General features: G+C 30.3%; 1 protein-coding gene across 9 annotated transcripts in view; it reads left to right on the top strand.

The window, feature by feature from the left end:
- The window catches only part of LOC129981562 (mucin-17-like), a 307,915-nt gene that overhangs the window by 192,060 nt on the left and 94,010 nt on the right, over positions 1–21,845 (top strand). The gene's annotated exons all lie outside the window — the stretch shown is intronic.

The raw sequence follows: 21,845 nt of genomic DNA, 5'->3' as shown, positions 1-21,845 counted from the left end.
ATATTTGTGGTATCATTCTGTCGTAAATTACAAGAAATGTTTGTACTTTTTCTGGTTCAGAAAATAGACATAATATCGGAATAAAATATCTGTTTAAGATTTTAAACTGTATTAAAGTATATTATAACGGAGCCCTTGGTCTTTTTTTTCCCCTGATTTGAATGAATTTCGTATTCTTCGTGGTTTATAAATTGTTTCATAGAACATGTGATTTCATTGAAAAATGGAGTCTTTTCAATTTTCATGAAATTTTTCCTATCTTCAATATCTCGCTTTCTAGTTTTTTTTTAAAATAATAGTATTGAATTTCTGCTCATGTTGAAGTTGAAGAGTTTAAACTCTTTCGATATTTGTATTCTTAAAAAACGAATGCTGGAAAACTTACTCAACTGTAAGGACATGTGAAAAAACTGTATTTTATTGGATATTTTATTGGTCTACTTACTCTGTCAATATTATCATTTGATGAATGCCTTTGAAGTCAAGGGAAAACGCTGCAAATAATGCGTAAAAAGTAACAAATAAAGCAATATCAGTTTACTCTGAAAACCTAGAAAAGGGTAATCTTTGTTGACTCTTAGCTGCTTCTACACTCAGTATTTTGAAATGGATTTCTTTTAACCTTCATTTTCTGGTGAGAATGTTTATTGAAATATGTGCTGTAAAATATTCGGAAAATTTTTGTGCCAAAATTTTTTCCCCTTAACACTTTACCGACCGGTAGCGGTTCGAACATACTATGCCATTTCACCGCCGGATAATCCGTCGAATAATCGACGACCGGTTGGTAAGCGCTGAGAACAAAACGTCGATTAATCGACGGCCGGTTGGTAAGCGCTGAGAACAAAACGTCGATTAATCGACGGCCGGTCGGTAAAGTGTTAATATCAATTTCACTGTTATGACTATAAGCTTTATATGAAACTTTACGTGTAAAATCAGTTGCACTGCAACAAACACAGCACGGCAGTGAAAGTATTATTTCGCTAAACTCCTAAATGTTATGCTTCAATTATTATGGGGAAATGGTTTTAATATTCTCGGCAATGAACTTTGATGAAATCTGCTATTTATATGAAAAAAAATTTGAAGGATGTTTCTTTTATGAAATATATATAAATTGTAAATTCCGAAAGAATATGAAATACGATTTTTAATGTTCAGTTTTTTTTTTTTTTTTTCTAATTAATAGTGTTTAACAGTGTAAATAACTTTTTTCAGCAACTTATAAAAATATTGAAATCGTTTTCTAAATAAATATTGCATATTATTTCCTTGAAATGCTTTAAGGGGACATTGGACTTTGAAATAAGTAAAAATGGACAAAAACATAAAATTTTATTTTTATTGTTGCATCACCAAAATATATGTTTGTATTCAGCAAAAATACTGTTATCAAATATATTGTTCATTAAAATAAATATTTTACGGGCTTGGAAGAAAAAAAAGTACATCTTAATGATTTTTCTCATGATGATACTGTAATTAGATTTTAATATCTTTGAAATGTTCCAGTCGTCTTAATTTGTGAAAAATTTAAATAGAATTGACAATAAAGATTCCGGTTAAACGTTAAAAGAAAATAGGTATGCATTTCAAGTTTTTTTTAGATATTTTAAAATCAATTTTAGTTCAGGAAAAACATAAAATTCCTGTAAAAATTCAGTAAGTATGCTTAAAAATATTTCTAAAAAATTAGCTTTTAATTGAAATTATAAAATACACAATAATTATTTGTCCCAAATAAATTAATACTGGATTAAAAGGAAAAAACAATATAAAATATTAAAAATTAAATCGCATGGAATATTTTGAAATTTTTAAAAGTTATATATCTTTTAATTTAAAAAAATTATATATTTCGTTTTAAAATTATTTTTAAAAATTTGAATTATTTTTATTTTAATACTTATACATAAAAAAATTTCATTATCCTAAGAGAATAATCGGTAAAAATGTCTAAGAAAATCGCCATCTCCTGAATAGATTTTGATTACAGCTGTTAGGAGCTGTTTCAAATCGCACTGTTACAAATATAAGGATTAAATTTTACTATAATTTACTTTGTTTTTTTGTGGCATAAATGTATAGTACTGAAATTTGAGTACTTCGAATAATTAAAGAAATGTGCTTTAAAAAAATTCGTTCTAAAACTAAGCTGTAGATTCGCGTATGAAGAATCTTAGGTAAACCCATCGATGTCCTTGCTAAAATGACGTTCAACCAGAAGGAGAAAAACACCCATCAAAGTACAGTTGATCAAATACTGTTCACAAAGTAATTAATGTGATTTACCGAGATAGCCTTCCACACAACAGCTCAGCACTAAAGTCTAAGTGATCACGTACTTCTGCAGTACACTGGTATTCTTTCTCTTCTGCTGTATTGCATTGCATTTCGTGGACGCTATTACAGTTGTGCTTATGTTTAATTTGGAAATTGATCTGATGATCGGAAAGTCCACTTTCCCGGATTGGGTTCAGTCCGGAAGTCTAAATCAGAATTACCTGGACGTCCGGCCGCAAGCGGGCTGTGTGGAACTTGTCCAATAAAAGAGAAAAGTTTTCGAAGCTTATACCAAAGTAGTCAGCACGTTCTTCGACCATCACGCTCCCACTATAAATTCTCCATCAAGAAGTCATGGGGGTGTAGGAAAAAGGAAATTGGGTAGCGGGTGAAAGCTTAACTCGCCGAAGACATGTTTTTATACTTGTTGTAGTATATAACAAGTTTAGTTGTTGACGGCTCGTAGAAGGTAATGTAATCGCTTATTTTGATTCTTTAAAAAAAATTTTTCCATCTAGTGATTTATATAAAACTTATCATTGAGTTTATTGAGCGTTTTTTATATATAATATTTTATGGCTCTTTGTAGGTGTTCATATCCATGAGGTACCTCATTTTGAGGAATGATTATTTTTTTTATTTATTATTGTTACTTTTCCTTGAAAAACTTGAAACAAAAGCCTTAAACTAGCTGGATATGTGTGTGTGTGATCATTCAAGTTTGAAATCCATTATTTTATTGAATGTGACCAAATTTTTCATGAAATAACTATAAATTCATTGAAATAGTTGAATTACTCGTTTTAACGCTATACATAATAATATTAAAATTTGCTTGTGCTTTTTTCTGAAGATATTTCATTCATATTCTTAACCAATTGTATGATATCAACATTTTATTCTTTTTAATCTGTCGTGACTTTCATGTGAATGTAGGTTTTTGTCTACATTTTTTACATATCAAATGCTTTACCGCTATTACATACCAACTTTATTTTTCACAAATTTGGGTGTTGTAAGATATTTAAAACTGCAGGATCAAATAAATGATCTGTTATAATGATTATTAAAATTATCAGTTTACATCTAATCATGGGCTTTTCAGCAATTAAGTGGCATATTTTCTTCTAAATCTTAGGTAATAAATGATTTCGATGAAATGATTGGATCGAAAAGTAAATATCGATTTATACAAAAATATCAAAATAATGTTCTAACTTTTTATTGATATTTTTAAGAGATTAGTAATACAGTGAATATACAGATAGGATCATAACAGACTTTATTGGGAATTCTGATTTCCCACATAAATTTAATAAAACGCTTTAGATTGAATGATAGACATTCTAGACTTTGAACTTTTTAAAAAAATTTTACGTGTGACCATATTTTCGCCAGAAAAATTTTGCTGCGACCCAAAATTGAAAAATAATAAAATTAATCACTATTTGAAGAAAATAAATAGGAGAAGCAATACTTTAGACAACCATAATAAAATGTTTTTAGATTAAAAGGACTTTTTGAGTAATAAATTAAAGTTAAAATTACTAGGCCCAAAGTATCCCTCACTAGACCCAAGTTAAAATAACTTGGCCTAGTGAGGGATACTTTTTTTTTTACGTAATTCAAGAATTTGTTATACATTATATGCATCGTACAATATTATATACTATCATAACATTAGTTCATATGTTAAAAGTTTCTAAAAATCTGTCCAAATTTTTTATTTCTAAAATATTTTAATTTCTAAATTTAATAATTCTATTTTTTTTTTTTTTGGAAAAAATAACTTTGAATTTAGCTAAAGCTTAGAAAACTATTTTTGTTATTACTTTGTAACGTGAGAGATTAAACTGTAAACCTGTAGTCTTTATAAGAAATTAACCTATTTTGTTTAATTTTGTTACATACAAAATTATTCTCCTCTTCATTTATCTTTAAAAATAATCTTTTTTTACTTAGATTGGACCTTAAAAATTAATGAATTTCTTACTTGAACATGTTTATTAAATTTTTCTGCCTTGCATTATCCAGTTGAAATTCGTCCATTAAAGAATAGGATTTAAATGGAAAAAGTTTCTGAACACTACAAAAGCTTGTTTCTTGCCCTCATAAAGAATTCGAAATTAAATCTATCAAGTTTAATAAAAGGTAGCAATGGTTAGGATGAAATTTTCATTTTTGCCTCCCTCGTAAATGAGGAGACAGTTTTCATATTACGGCGCTTGTTCGCCAGAAGTTATTACCACTAAAAGGAGCCCGAAAACATCTAATAAGAAATAAAAAGGGAACAAAGCAATAAAGGAGAAACTAGGGGGGATAGGCATAATTAAAAGCAGCCGCTGCCTGTCACTGTATAGCCCAGATCTGCCTTCCAATATCCTATGGGAATTTTTTTAAATCATTGCTTATTTTACTGCTTTATAATTCCTTATTTAATGCGCCAGCAGTATTTTTTCCCCCTCTTCTTATTTGTTCTCTTTATAATATAGTTTTTAGGTGGTTCCTTGAATTTTTGAAAGAGATACATGACATAATTTTCATTCTAAATATATGTGCATGTTCGTTTATTGAAGTAAAATTTAAAATACTTATTCGTCAAATTGTAGAGATATTTTATCTTAGATCTTTTTCGTTAAATTTTATATCTTAGATATTTTGCATTAAAAATATTGAATAAAGTGAAAGAAAAAGATGGCTTGAAACTTGCTGTGATCTCCCTAGGTTTTAGAAAAATTAGCATGAGGAATAATTTGTTCCCACATTGTTTAATGTTTTAATATCCTGATATTCACTTATATATAATATTAAATATTAGCCGTCTTTGGCCGTCAGCAGGTTCGCCAAGAAGAATGATTCAGTTAAATCTTATACATAACTTGATGATCACTGTTCCCAAGACAAGCATGAGATTGAGATAAACATTAAATTCATGTTATTTTAGTAACATGATTGTTCTGTTTATAGTGTAACTGAATTTTTCTAATGGAGTTAAGTCCAATGGCATCATTTTACTATTAAAAATATACCTGTCTGGTTAATTTATATTCTAAGTGCCCATTGTTCCTCACTGTACTGGAACTTCACTTTCTTATTCTGATAGAAGGAAATCAAACAATGAAACTTTTAATGAAACAAAGAAAATGGACTGAACTTCATTGCAACAATGAAAAACAAGAAAAAAAATGCTGAATCCTTTTTTAAAATTATCAAAACTCAAGAAAAAGTTGTATAGCAATTAAACTAATATCGTTGAATAAATAATTTTTAATTCTTCAAACAGTATAAAAATAATTTTTATGCCATAATATTTCCGAAAGGTTATGTTCAGTTTATTTGCTTTAGGTCCAACAGTCTACCCTTTAAAGTGCTGACAGATAGGCAAGCATTCACCTTTATTAGTAGGGATAAAATAATAAATTTTGGGAGAACGAATTGTTTTCACAGAAAAGAAAATGAAATAGTAGAAAAAATTAAGTCCAAATTGGCTCCAATTATGCTATTTAAAGAATTTATTATTATTTTTGTTTATTAAAATCCAAGGAAAAAAAACTAAATAAAAAGCTTCTGTAGTACGGGAAAAAGTTACTTTACTTGGAATTTCGTAGTACTTATTTTCCTTAATCCAAATTCATTTTTAAATTGTGATCTGCTGGCTTTCCTTTTTTAAGAAAAATAAATCACTTTGCTTAAATGTATTCTATAACTGCCCTATTTTTATCTAACACTCAGTTGGAAGGCAATCATTTACTTCCATACTACTTCTGTAGGTTATTAATTTTAAAAAATTGCCCCTAACTTAATGCAAATAACGCTAATTTATTCTTAAAATTATTTTGAAGAAATAGAAAATCGCAGCCTTGTATCCTGTTAATTATTATTGCCCATCGCTGTTGCTGGATTTTAATGATTACTATTAATTACACTTTAACTTCACCTTTTTTCATCACTGCCGAAAACAACAGCCTCAAGGCTTTAGAATGGCCTAGTTAATTGCGTTGTTATTCACTCTCTTTAATCCTTGTCGTAACTCTTATCGCATCAGCTTGGAAAATGTCTAAATCACGATCAGTCAGTCTCGGGAAAGTGATTTTGATGAGGACCTTGTTCTGTCTGCGATACAATCGTCTTCTATAATAGCAATTATAAACAAGCTAAAGACAGGCCAAAAGCGAATCTTTTTTTAAGAGCTTGTGAGAAAGTGGGTTAGTGGAGTCGAGCGAGGGAGTACTTATTTCTCCAGGGGATCTCTTCATCAAGATCGATCTGATTTTAGGTCATGCACGATTATCACGGGGTGGACTGAGTGCCCCTGCTGATCCAGCTACCTGCCAGACGATTTTCAACGAGGAAAATGTTTAGATTTATTAATTGAGGGAAAAGAAAAGAGAATGGGGAGTTCTTGAACTTGAAGATAGTGGAAGAAAGAGGGAGGATCGTTGGTTTGGATTCGAGTTGATGGAATAGACTAACGATGGAGGATGATTGATCAGGGTCAGTGTTCGAATTTTGATTGTATTCGGTAGGTGCCGAAGCGAATTGTTGAAGAGTTTAGTGACTTTTAAAATAGGTTTCAATGTCAGACTGTGTGTTGTCTGTTTCATGTTTGCAGGGGTGCTAGTGGTAAACATGAACAAAACTTGTTTTCGTTAAGGAAAACTTGCATTATTTTGTCTTTTTAATTCTAATGACTGATTAGGAAACTACCTGAGAAGGAATAATACTTTTGTTATTGCGGAATATTTATAGTTTCATAATTTTTGATGGCATTAGTTTGCAAAATGAGGAAGTTGATAATAATTTATTATATTGATATACTGTATAAATCGTGTTAAAATACCTTATTTACTGCGAATTTTTATTCAATCGATTTTTCGTAATGCTTTAAAAATAATTTAAATTTGAATTTTTTTAAATATATATCCGTAAATGGTGTTCCTTCTTAAAAATCTATTCGAATCATTGCTCGTTTAAAAACATTCAATTTATTAATGAATGTTTAATAACAACAAACAAATTAAGAAATTTAAGAACAAATTTCAACATAAGTTTTTTTTTTTAAGTTTGGAGTTTATCTTATGTATTTCATAGAAAATATTGTATTGTCTTTTGTTTGTTGGTTTGAGTCTTAAAGTAACATTGTAAACTTTACCTAGAACCACTGTAGTAGTCCCAATTTAAAATTATATGGAAAAGTACTTCTGCTTTGTATCAAAACCCAATCATCCAAAGCGAGCAGATCTAATCTGATTGGAACATTTTTATTGTAACATTTATTAATTGTAACGTTATAAATATTCGTAATTCGCAACAGAAATGCTTTTAAATAATTATTTCTCTGTTCATTCATTCTATTTTTTTCAGATACAAATGTACAATTTTTGAGTTATTTGTTTAAATTGCTTAATAAATTTAATAAAAAAGGCGGTACTTTCTGGAAGCAATTTGTATTTCAAATCAAACAATCTTTTATTGAAATTATTGCTAGTCCTTGGTTACTTTTGTTCTAGTCAGGTTGTATTTATTGTCTTCAAAAAACTGTGCTTATTTTCGCAATTCATTTCTCGAACCTACGTAGAGTGGATGGATATTGGAAGTTTCAAGCGCTCACTTTTCATTCCTGTGGACGTTGGAAGAAAATTTAAATGTTGTCTACGTTTTGCAGCGCAGGGTTGTGAAAAAAAGGCGCCTTCATCCATATGGAAGCAATTGTTTTTATATTGTTTTTATGAATACAAATTAATGCTCCAACTTTCCTGACTTTTACGAAATAGGCGCCTTACTGCTTAGCGTGGGTTTTCCATTATGCCATGAACGTGCTTTTTAAGTAATAGCCTTTGAATTTATGCCCAGAAACTCTTCTGTTTTAGAGAAATATTTACATTACGAAATAAATTTTCTTGCCTGTTTATGTGTGCTGCTAGTAAGTTTCGCCACCATTTTTTTTCTCCTTTTGATCTTGATAAAGATCCTGAAATATTTATATCAGGTTTTACAGTAGCTTACCTTCTAAAAATTAATTAGATTATAACAACAGGCGATTTCGATTTGGAAACGTTAAGTTTAAGCGTATTCGAATTTATCTATATCAGATTATTTATAATAGAATGTCTGGAACCAAATCTTTTAACATATTGTTTTCTAAAGGTATAAAGGAAGGTACCAAGATTAATGTACCTATTATAGTGTACTGAGATCCTTTTGAAATATCTTTCCCTTTTAGTCTATACTCATCTCATACTGAAAAGTTATCAGCAGTTAAAATCGCTTATATTTTAACAGTTTTTATTAAACTAAATATTTAAAGTATACTTCTTAAATAATTTATTGGATGATTTTAAAAATATTTGTTGTAGATTTTCAGAGGATGTTTTTTTAGGGGGGGGGGGTATTCTGATATTTTCAGCTATCCATTATTATTTTGTATCTGGATTCAGATTTCGACATATGATTAACGTACAATGTCTTGTATTTTTACCGAAATTTCTTAATTCAAACATGTCAGTGTTAATTTTCTGTAAGCATTTACGTTGAAATGGGTTACTGGAGTTGAATTACTTTGAGTACGCTTGAAAAACTTGAAAATTCATTAAAAAACCCTTCCAATGTTTTCTGAATTTGCTAATAAGAATTAATAATGTAATAAATTTGCTTCATTGCTCTGAACATGCGAATGGCCTCAAAATTCAGAGATGCACAACTGACAATCAACCCGTATCACCGTACTTGGAAACTCAGCGAAATAAAATCAAAAGGATTACATCAAAGATAATATGTAAATAGAGTAATAAATTATATTTTAAGCGTGGCGGCACATTTAAAATGATTCATAACTTGTAGCATATTGCTAATATCGTTTTTTAATGGTGTACAGAGTACCGCTTGGATGCTTTTCTTTCCTTTGTTGTTATTTGGTATTCTTGTAAGGAAATGCAGGTCAGCGCATCTGTTTATTCAATCGATGGATAAAGATATATGTATTGTATCTTTTGATTTTTTTTATTGTTGATTTTTCAACATTTTCCTCCTTCAGCATTTGCTAGTGAATATGGGAAAGTTAATCCCACTTCAAAACTCTAAGTTAACATATTAAATGTTGGTATTCCAAAGAATGGAAGAATATTTTTATTTCTTTACTGTATAAAGTTTGCCCATCACTTGACCACAACATTCATATTAGTTTTGATATATCTGCTTACTGCAGATGATATTTGAAATTTTTCTCCATTTCGGTTTTCACTATAAAACTGTTTTGAACTTTGCTTATGTGCAGTGTTGGGCTGTGAAATAGACAAAGTAGACAACTGTCTAGAGACCACACACACTTCGAAGAACTTCGAAACTTGATTTATTTTGCATTATGTTTAGGATAATTTTATTCTTTTCTTTCATTTGAGTTACGAAGACCATGTTCTCTTAACATACCCCTATTAAAATTAAATTAAATGTCTTTAATTCTTTAAATTTTCCTTGAATTTTATTTTCCATATTATCGAATTCGCTTGACAATAATCATCGCTCAATTTTTATTTATTTTTTATTTTTTATTGATTTTAGATAAGTATCCTAGCAAACTTAGCGTTAGAATACCTAATTTGTCTATAAAAATTTGACATTTTTGTCTTTCTGTTTAAAAAGTTAAATTAACAAGTGATTTTATATAGTGATGAGAAATTTTCATTGCCTAACGACCCTATCCTAGCCCTGTCTATACATATCTGTCGGATACGTATTATCTTGTTCTTAGGCAATCTTTTTTTTTTCTTTCCTAATATTTTGCAACTGTTCTTTAAAAAAAAACCCATCTAAAATAGTGCATTTTTGGAACAATACTCAATAAAGAAGCCTGGTTTAAATGCCAATTGAGCGAACGAAATGCGTTTCCAGCCACATCTAGCTTGCTTTAATGCGTCTTTGATGAAAATCCCCATTAATGCCCACGTGCCCAGTTAGCTGGAAATTACTTAATTTACCACTCATGAATTAAAATCCCACGTGCGCCCTTGGGATACTCGGAATCTTATTACCCGTGGTGCAAAGTCGGTGAAAATGAACCGATCTGTGCCTTCCTCGCTCGTTAGACTGCGAATCTAATCTCCTTATAATGAATGTCGAATTTAATGAGCGCTCATTGCATCGACTGATTTTATTGGAAAGGATGAATGAAAAATATTTGTTTTTATCCCCTGGTGAGGCGACCACCGTAGCAGGAGGAAACATTTCTTGCACCTGCAAGGTAATACTTGTTAGAAGCCGGTTCCATCGCATCCTTTTTTCCTTCCCCGTGTTTTTTCTTTTTTATTTGAAGAATGTACAACGTCAAAAGGTGAAGGTCGCACTTTTGCTTTCGCGTAAACTTTTCACTCCCCCCCTCCCCTTAGTGTTTTTTATTTTAGTTGTTTCTGAGTTTTTTTTTGTGTGTTCCACCCTTCACTCCCTTCCATAATTTTTTCTTTAACAAGGTTTTTGCGGATGTAGAGACGGACTGCCTTTGGGGATGGCGTAATTTAATTTGTGTGGCGGTTCATGTCGTGTTCGTTTGCATTTTTGATCAAAAATATTCCCGCCTGAATTTACTGTGGCAGATTTTTTTTTTTTTTTTTTTTTTTTTTTTTTTTTTGCTTTGTTGTGAGCCGAGGGGATATCTTATAACTTTTGCAGTTCTTAAGAATTATTTCTATAATCTGAAGAAAAATGCGAAACAGTAAGAGACAAAGTATATAATAAATTCCTTCACAAAATTCTAATCATTTAATTTGTATAGTCATATAACATTTTATATATTAAAGAGGGACTTGCAAATATCACTTTAATGAAATGTTTATACTTTCATAATATGACCACTTTTCTTGATGGCACTCATAAATATAAGAAAAAAATGTGTTTTTCGATTGTTGATTTCGAATAAATGAGTTTAAATGATTAAATTGATTTTAAAAGTATTCTTCTGTATCTCATGGTTATTATGTACCAAAACGTATCTACGTAGGTTTTTAGTAAGTTATTTCAATATGTAAAAGATTGCTGTTTCATCTTTCTATTCTATGTCCATGCGCGAGTTCAAGAGATTAGAAAAAATATTTATAGGCATTTTTTGAAGACCATATTATTTTTTGAATCCTGGGTTTTTTGAAAAAGGATGCAGGCATCGAAAATTTATCAAGATTTGAAAAATCCAAGTTAACGCTTTTTAAAAATTTATCCTTCACGTAACTGGTCTATTTTTAGAATTCAACGGTTGTTTTCATATCTATAAATTTTATAGTTAAATCCCCCCCTCAGATTAATACCCTATTGTTTTAAACACATCAATTTTTCTTCCTCCGTATTCTCCATATCCATTCCTACTACCAAATAATATAGTGATCTGTTTTAGAAAACCAGACACAAAACTTAGAGCAATAAATATCAAAGCATAATTCGACAGGATTAATAATTTTAAAAACAATAGTTTAAAAAAAGTTTAATTGTAAAAAGAACAAATAAAACAACTCCTGCTACTAACTCAGTACTTTCCAATGTCTGATGAATGTGAAATAATTTGAGATTAATACGACGAAATTTGTATATTATCATAAACCCTCTCCGTAATTTTCATTCTGATATTTTTCTACCCTGCATTATGTTTCATAAAATTATATGCCACATAATGATAAAGAATATTTTGGTTAATGTATTTCAGTGAAAATAATACCACATTATAAATCTTGTAATTGCCTAAATGGCGGTACTATTTTCATGCATGTTTTTTTTCAGTCAGAGGTTTCTCGGAAATAATTCTTTTCGTCTTTTGCAGATAAGTGATGATAATTTCAAGTGTCAAATAACATATTATTTTCAAAGACTTTGATCCTAAATTTATCTAATTTAATTTGATGATTCTTAACGGTCTGTTAGGAACAATATATATTGTGATAATTCCATCTAATCATTTCATTTCTCCTCCCCCCTTCCCCGACGACGATAAATCGACGATTTGTTTTAAAGGAAGGAGGATCAATCTTTTTTTTTTTTTTTTTTCAATGAACATAGGATGAATAAATTTCATTGTTTTCCATTGAAGGAATAATGTATTCATAATTACTCAGATTACCAGATATTGAGCATCAAGGTAATGCTGAACCAATTTTTTTTCTTTCAAAATTCTGAATGATGAAAACTGAATTATGAAAACAGACAAGATAGTTTGACTGGTACTTTTATATTTTCTGATGACCGATTCATCCAAACGGGTTATATCTATTGTTTATTGAAGTAAAATTTTGATAAAGAAGCAGTTTCGAGTTAAGATAAGCATGTTAAAATTCAGCACATAATGGAATTTATCTTTATTATTAACTGTACATTCAATGTTTTCATGTCCAGCAGAGGTTTCTTTTTTACTGGACTACATTTGAGAAAAGAATTTTTCTTAGGCACAATTATTCCATTGTAACTACTAAAAAAATTCCGTTATTTTTCAATCAATTGGTGTGTGCATAGTGTGGGGCAAAAAACTAATTCTTTAAAATTAAATCTGATTTTTCCCCTCTTCTTGCATTTTTTGTATATGGAAGTATAATAAAAATGATGAGACAGGCAACGTGTTAAAATTTTGAATTTTATTTCAGCGGATCTAGACTAAAAACTAAGGCTTCTGATCAGTTCGTCATTACTCTATCCTGTTATACTGCTCAAATTCCTGCTTTCTTTGATAGATTGTTTATTATTCTTTGAATATAAAATGGATATCAGTTTTACTTCGCTTTATGCCGTGTTGGATGAATTTAAATATTGTACGTAATGCCGGTGTTCTGAAATCTTTGTTTCTAATATAAAATGTGTTTTGTGAAGTGTGCTTTCTATTTCAAAATGTTTAAGTGTTAAAATACTTATTGAATATAAATCTTAGTTAATAAATATTTTGGTTTTAACTGTAAAATTAATTATTGACAATATTAAGAATATTTCTTTTGTTATATCCATATACATATTTCACTCATAATGTTTCTGTAAAATCCATGATAATATTTTAAAACAACTCACAAAAGCAACCGGCGAATACAGGCTAAAAAGCAATCGGTAAAATTGGTATATTGAATACCAGTTATATTCATTTGATGCATGTTATTTCAAATCAAATTTTTAATTCAAAATAAAAAAACGAATCATAATTGGACATTTGATACTTTATAAAACTTTATTTACAAAACCTTTGGATCTCTTGGTCTAAATCGAATGTTTTAGCAAAACAAAATAAACCAATATTTACAATAAAGCGTCAGTGAGGACACTTCGACCATTTTAAAACAGAGAAACAAAATTGTTTTTGAGTCGACTGCCACTAATCGATACAAATTTTCTGCCGGGAATCATTCTTTATTTCTTCCACACCTTGTTTACACCGATGACAACGTAACCTTTATTATTATTTTTTTTCCGTTTATTTCTGGCCTTTTCTCAAAACCGATACTCGCCTCTCTGTTTCTCACATCTGTGTCCACCTTCGATTCTGGATGACAAACTAATACCGCGGATAAAATTTGTTTCATGTTATCTTTCTGAGGCATCTGCTCTCCGAAGATTACAGTGCTTTCTCGAGCAGAAAATGGATTCTCCTCTTAAACAGGCCTGAGCTTTATCTTGAAGAAAAACATTTTTTTTTCTTGTGCCTCAATTTCAATGAAGCGTGAAATGCTGTTTTCATTCATCTTCCGTTTCGATCGTTGATTTTAGATCGAGTTTCCGGTATATCGATTCGGTTTAGTCAGTCTTTCAGGTTTGGTATCCGAAATATTTTGAAACCGTGTTAAGTTGGGTTGTTTTGTTGCAAATAAACTGCAGCTTGAATTTTATTTGTAAGGGGAAAAACTTTCTTCAGAAATTTGGATGTTTATACTTTGTTATATCTCTTAATTTAAATCCTAATTAATATCCTAATTTTTATCTTAATTTAGCCCATATTAACTTTATTCTAAAATGACCTCTTATTTCCTGACCCAATTCCCACTTTTTTTTTTATTTAATTTTGCACGTGCTATGTAAAACTGCTGAATTCAGCAGGTTCTCATGCTCTGAGCGAAGAATAGAAATCCCTATTGCTTGCCACATTCTTTTAAGGATACCTAAATTTTTCTTTCCTAAGTAAATCCTATTTTATTTATAAAGTTATATATATTATAAAGTTTCCCTATGAAAATCTCACAGTAAAACCACTGAGGTGAAAATTTTGATCTGTTTTGCATTTGTATCGCGATGTAAACGAACGCCAGTTTTATCATCGCTTCCTGTACATAAAATGCCTCCCATTGTGAAATGAATCGAAGTTCTAAAATTTCAAATGTATCTTCTTCTCGGCAACGCATCTGCTAAAATATGTTTACCTAGATATATAATATAAAACAATATTTATCAAAAAATATTTTTGAGTCAATATTTTGAGAATGTTTTTGTTATTACATTGAATTTTCGGTTCACATTTTTCTGAAATATTATCAATTCCAACTGAAATATTATTTACTAGTATACTACGTCACATCCCCTTTCCTACAGTATATGTTGCTCCTGATATTTTTAAGAAAAATTTGAATAAAAATGGGAAATTTTAAAGCGATTATCAACATTTTTTAAATATTTGAGTCGAAAAAGAGGCGAGATGTTTACATTTTATAATCTTAAAATGGAAATTATTTTTTCAAATTTATTTATTTATTTATTTTTTTTTGAAAAATTTATTTCAAAAATAGTTTATAGAAAGCATTTTTTTTCTTCATACAAAATTTTTATATTTGATTATTTATATATATAACCTCATTTTGATATGGAATCAAATTAATTCATTATCAAAATGAGGTTTATTATTAGTTAACGCCTAATAAATCAATCATTGGTGTTAGCATGTTGTCGATAACTAATAGAAACTGATTTGGGAACTAATATACAGAATACCGCATCGAATTGATAAGTTGAATACAAAGATTTCTGGCTTGGATCCATTTATTGATTAGTTTGTATCAGATCTTATATTTTAAACATGTTCATGGCTTACATTTTTGACCAATAAAGTTATAAAGGATAAAATTTTACTATTTAAAATTAGATTTACGAAACAGTCTTCCGTAATCAGATTTTATCTGACATTTCAAATTTTTTCATTGGCTAATTTAATAATTTAACTATAAAAAAATAATTTTTGAAATTAATGGAAAATTTTATCACATAACCGAAACCTTTGTCCGTATTTAATTTACTTCTAAACAGTATAAAAATTTAAATACATCAATTAAATATGAAAACATCAGATTTATTTTAAATTCGTTTATTTGTTTAATACATTTTATATCCCATTTTTATTCTGCAAAACGAGAATGGCTCTGAGAAGAGCACTGAATCATTCTACAGTCATTCAATTCCTTTTTCCAGACTATTCTGCTGGATTACTCATTCATTTCCATGAATAAACAGCCTACCCACCCCTGGAGAAAAGAACCCGTGCGTTACAAATATAAAATAAGTCATTATTTCATACGGAAACGATTGCTTAAGCTTTATAATGTTCCCATCTCCCTTTGTTATCCGTCGCAAATGTTCGATTACTTTTTTCCCGGCTCTGAAGATGTTCCTTTCCTTGATTACGTTCGTTCTTTAAATCCTCGTTGTAATATGTTGGAAACGATAAGAAAAGAGGTGCTTAATGTGAAGTGTGAGCTGCAGATGGGGTTAGAATACGTGTCTTTTCCTGTTCTTGTACCGCTCCCGTGAGGCTTAATACTCGCAAAATGTGCGGGTAAATTGCTCTTCTTCGTCAAATGGCGCAAAGGACATTTCTCAAGCTTAGAGCCTTGATGTATATTTGCGTCGTGCCAACATTTGTGCTCGAGTTTCCCCTTTCTTTCGTAATCGGATAACTTCTGCTGTATATCTCTCGGAGACCTCAATGGTATTAAGAGTGTTTTCTGGTCATTTTATAAGTAGAATAAAATTACATAACAGATATTTTTGTGACAAAGTGGGATTGCTCGAAGCAAGAAGTATCGTAATGAGAGCTTGTATTTAATATTTTGGCTAGTCAGAATTATAAAACGTTTTGAAACTTTTAGAAGTTTATATATTTTCGGTTTCTTTTTTTTTTTTTCTTTCTTTCTTGTTAATTCTATAATTGTTACTTATAGGATGTATAGAACAACGTTAATTCTATTCTTGTAATTAATTTTCTTACAAAAAAAATCTTTTTTTCTACTTCTTTTTAATAAACGGGGGCGGGGGGGGACTAATCGTAAGGTCTCGGCTTCGGAACTGGAGGGTTCCAGGCTCGAAACCCGATTCCACTGAAGAACCGTCGTGTAAACGGGTCTGGTGCACGTCAAATCCATCGGGCCAAACGTCCTTTCTCTGGTGTAGTGTGGAAGCTTGGAGAGAGAGGTGCCAGTTCAGATATCGTCCTTGTCGCCTGACCGTATTTCAAAATTACGAGGTCCGTCCCAAAATAGCCGTAGTGTTGCTCTAAAACAGGACGTTAATACAACTAAATTAAACTAAACTAAGCCTTTGAATCAACATATTGGATATTCTTTCATGAAACCATAGCACAATTTTTTTAAAAAATGAATCAATAAAGATTGTTTTCTTAGCGAAATGTCACTTTGGTATGTTTCTCGTCCTGCTGCGCAAAATTTGATACCGGTGTACAGTTTTGATATCAAGATCACATTCTGCTTGTGTTTTTGAACCATCCCACTCGCATACAAGTAGACTTTCCTTTGATGAATTTTGTCCAAAGAATGTATGAATCACAGGCAATTCATGTGTTAAGCAACGTGTTAAAACAAGGAGTTAAAAACTAAACATAAGATTTTGTTCTACTCGCATCAAATTCACACGACTGAGAATTTTTGCTGCCATGCGAATGTGAGTGACACAGCAGTCAACCAGTTAAGCGGCGCTTCACAATGTTGCGAACCTTGACTCAAACATTTGATCGAGAAGTTATATTCCATCATAAGTCAAATGATTCGTGAATTGTTTGCAGTGTTTTTGCTACATAATTGGCGAATATTTGTTCCAGTTATACTTGATCCATTCTTCAACAATCTGAGTGGGCCAGTTGAAGATGGACAAGGTTGCAGTTGTTTCTTCTGCGGTGGTGGTATTGCCTTGTTCTAATTTGTTAAATAAAAATAAGAGATGTAAAAAAATGATTATTCACCTGATTAAGACGGTAAAATGACTCATGCCGTGTAACCGCATGCCCTCAAAAACGAACTGCTCTCTAGGAATGTCCGATATTCCTTTTTACTCAGCCAAAACATCTTCTAACGCTAATGTTCCAAACTACAAACTACCAAACTTTTAATGCTGAAAAATGTTTGTAGCATTGCTTTGTGCTGGCTTTATCATGTATATACAGACCAACGTAAAGATATAATTCCAAAGATATTGCTTTGTAGCTGAGAGGTCTAAAATAGCGAAATTCATCTTGAGGTCAAATTGCATATTGATTATCACGAGTGATATGTGCAAAATAATTCTCAGCGAAATTATGTAAAATAGATTTTAGTTAAATATCATAGCTAGTAATATTATGGTAACACATAAATAAAAAATTTCCATGAAATTTTCTGTTTCGAATAATATATATTCATGTTTTCTGATACCAGCGAAACCACAGTTGAAAATATCTTGTTTACTATAAAAATCCATGTTTCTTTGACCGCTAGTGATACAAATATTCTTGTTTTCTGCGTTGTATTCAATCTAATCAATACTCGTGCCTCCCATACTAATTTTAAATGTGGGAGGACGAGAAATGTGCGTTCGATGGAATATTTCCGGCATCCGGATGACGCGTGCTTTTCCTTAACGACCGACGCTTTAAGTCCGGTTTGTTGCCGTTGCGTCATATCTCTTAACGTGCGCCCGACTCATAACAGGTATTTCATTACCACTCGTGTTAGATATGCGACTCATCATGTAAACATGGGGAATCTTGAAGCATCCTTCTAGCCTAGGCATGGAGTGGAAGATTGGATTGGGTAAGTTTAATGATACCCGTTTTGGTACTTCGGAGGCATTATCTTCTGTAGTTGTAGCATTCGGTAATTAGGAAAATGAAATGTTTGTTTTGGTTGGTTGAAAAGTATCTTCGTGAATTGAATTTAATACTCGGTTTTATTTTTTTCATCCCTTGCAATTTCATTCAGTTGTTTTCTTAATCATTGCGAAGAAGTTTTCGATGCCATTCTCGTCTAATATAATCTATGCATCCATTTGTAAAACTTTGTTTTGAAACTATATATTGTAATTAAATTTTTAGTAGTAATTAGTAGAAAAAAAAATAGGATAGATGTTTAAAAGTCTGGAGTGCTTTTAGGTTCTTTCCTGATTCAAAATAAAATCTCAAAATGGGATTTGTCATGTAAATAAGGAATAAAATAAATTAAGATGGAATTATAACTGATACTTCTAGCTGCCATTGTGTTTTTTACGTAAATGTGGCGAATCTTAATAATAATTTGTGATAACTTTTCATTTTTAATATTTATAATCTGATGTCAATAAGATTAAACTGGAAACTATAAAATTTTTATTTAGGGTTTTTAATTATTTAACGTTTTGTCAGTTTTATTTAAGGCATGTTTAATGGGAATGGGCGGTTGTCAGCTTTAAATAGCATATCCAATATTAATGGTACAACAAGAATAAAAATGTTCACTGCTCTTTTATTTATTTATTTTTGTTCGAAGACGAATCAATGAATGACATTATTTTATTTAGAAGAGAAACTTGATGCAATTTTTTTTATATTGTATAGTTTTTATAAATATTTATGCGAAATAAGTAACATATTTTCTAAATATAATTATTATTAGAGACTTAAATGTTTTTTTAGAAAGGTATTAAAATATAAACTCTGCGTTCACTTTTTTACTAATGTCTCATAAATTAGTATATCATTATAAGTTTCTAAGTATATTTTAGCCAATACTTCAGGGTGCAATTTTTTCAATATTTTTTAGTGGAAAAATGAAGAAATCTGTGTAATTAAGTATAAAGAATGCAGAGAAAATAATTAAGTTTTGAACTTTATTTTTTGAACAGTAAATTTTGTTTAAAAATTTCTTTGAAACTTCGATGAAATAAATATTTAAATGTGTTCTTTAGCTATGGAATTGTTAAAAATCAAATTTAAAATTTTTATTAATTGATATTGATGAAAATATAAATCACTAGGCGATGTAATATTAATATTTTACAAACATTTGCGATATTAGATTTGCCTGTTTGAAGATGCAATGTAATGTTCGAATTTTGCTAAGTAAAGGCAAAGATCTTTATTAATCAATTGTCACGGCTCTCAAATAAATGAAATGGTCTCAGCGCAATCAACCCGGTTCTTGGAAACTATTCGGTTATTCGATTGACTTTGACCGTATCCCACAACTTCAGTAGATGAAGATTGATTTATCCGTCTCCTTCTTCAGATGTAGTTTCTAAAAGTGGTTCCTTCCTATTGGAAACGGAACTTATATTTCTATTCAAACTTATTTTATTCTGTCGGGGAATTGTGTGGATAGATTGTTTCTTAGCAGGCGAATTTTCGAGAAATGTTCGTGCGGTAAACTTCATTTGCCTGGATATTGCTAATTCGTAGTAATATCTGGAAAACCGAGCTACGCCTGGTAGGTTTTTTGTAAAATCATGTTTTTTTGGAGAAATTATTTAGATACGAATCACATACTGATTACATATGAATATTTTCCAGTCTTGCATACATAGGAACTGATCATTTAAATTTAAAAAGTCAGGGATGCACTTAGTTTAAGATGCTGTGCGAAACAATCTGCTATATTACAGTGTTCATTTTACAGTTTATCTATCATTACTTATATTTTTGAATTTACACTCAGTTTTATCATTGTGAAATCGCTTCCGAAACGGCGCTATATGACATAGTCAACATGAAAGCAGATAGAAAAAGGCTCTGATAGTTAGTTGTAAAAAAAAGTTTTTTGATGCTTGTAAAATCGCGTTTTTTTCAGGAAAGACATCTATATAGATAAACTTAAAAAGCAAAACCTTATCTAAGTATGAAATTTGATCCAAACCTCAAGAGCCATTTTCGAAATGCACGAAATATATATATGTAAACATTATTTTTAAGCAGAATCGTGGACAGAGAAGACACTTTCGAATTTTAAACTTCGCTTTTATTCTATCCCGGGAGGCATAATTTTTATACGCTAAAATTATATATTTCTATCAATTTTGTTTCGTGAAAATGCCGTCCTTTTTCGTTAGTCAACCGTTTCTAGTGTTCAATAATATTGTTTCTTCTTTTAAATGAAACTATACGCATTTCTTTCTCCACTTGCCGTGTTTGGGACAAATAAGGCTCATTTCGTCACCTGCTGTGATATTTTTTGTTAACCACAATTTATGAAATGTAATAATATACAACAATTATCTAAACTGATGTATGTGTATAGTTGCAAGCGATACGTTTTTTTTTTCATGCTATAGACTTATGCCACTCTAAATAGAAATTTTATTGTCAAGATTTATTTTCATTACATTATTCTGCTACCTGAAATATATTTTTTCCTATAACTATGAGTTTTTGATGATGATGATAATCATGATGTCGTGTCCGCGTTACCACGGAAAGGGAGAGGGTACAGTAGCCTCTGAGGGTAAAGATCCCAGAGCACCCGAGGGAGAAGTCTGATTTCTAGTTCATATGAAGATGATACTCACACATTCGATTGCACCGCCCCTTTTTACAGGGAGGTTCTTTCCCACACCTCATAGAACACAAGAAAAACCATGCCCGAACCAGGACTCGAACCCGGGACGCCCAGATCACGGGGAAGGATGATGAGTTTTTATGAAACTTATATTATTTCATAGCATGTATTAAAAAACTTGTTTTCATGCATTACGAATTTCTGAAATCATTTCTCACTCTTAAACATATTTAATTTATTTAATAGAACAAAGGACTTTTTTTAAAAGCGTGATACATTATTATTAAAACATATTTTCCAATATAAATCAGGACACTTTCTTAAGCATTTGATTTTAATTATGGGATAAGTATTCTATCAAGCAACTCATTTGCATTTTGAAAAATTGTTTCAATTTGCGTATTTGGTTTTTATGCCCAATTGCTTAGGTGATATTTGTTTTCTTATTTTTCAGTGCAATATTCTAAGTTTCATTCGCCTTCGCCGCATTTTACTTCTATCAGATTTCAAAACAGAATTTTGGAGTATTTTAAAGTATAATACTGTTTTCTGCTACAGAATTAAGTTTACTAATCTTCTCCTTGTTTTTAAAAGTTTGAATTTAAAAAAATCTCCTTTTTTAAAAAAAATAATGAAAAGATTAGCTTTGTTTTACAAAATAATTATTTTTTCCTTGCTTAAAATTTAAAATATTCATTCTTATAGCTACTTTTCTTTTAGACATAAAAGTGACCTAACTATACTAACTTATATAAAAAATGCTTCTTTAAGTCTTTCAAGTTTCTAAATATGAGAGTATTCAGTTCTTTTCGTCATTTTTTATTTCTGTCTGTATTA

The sequence above is a fragment of the Argiope bruennichi genome, chromosome 8 (assembly GCF_947563725.1).
Source record: "Argiope bruennichi chromosome 8, qqArgBrue1.1, whole genome shotgun sequence".
In the NCBI taxonomy this organism is placed as follows: domain Eukaryota; kingdom Metazoa; phylum Arthropoda; class Arachnida; order Araneae; family Araneidae; genus Argiope; species Argiope bruennichi.
Note: the sequence above shows the minus strand (reverse complement) of the source record. Positions and strands in the feature narration are given on the sequence as shown.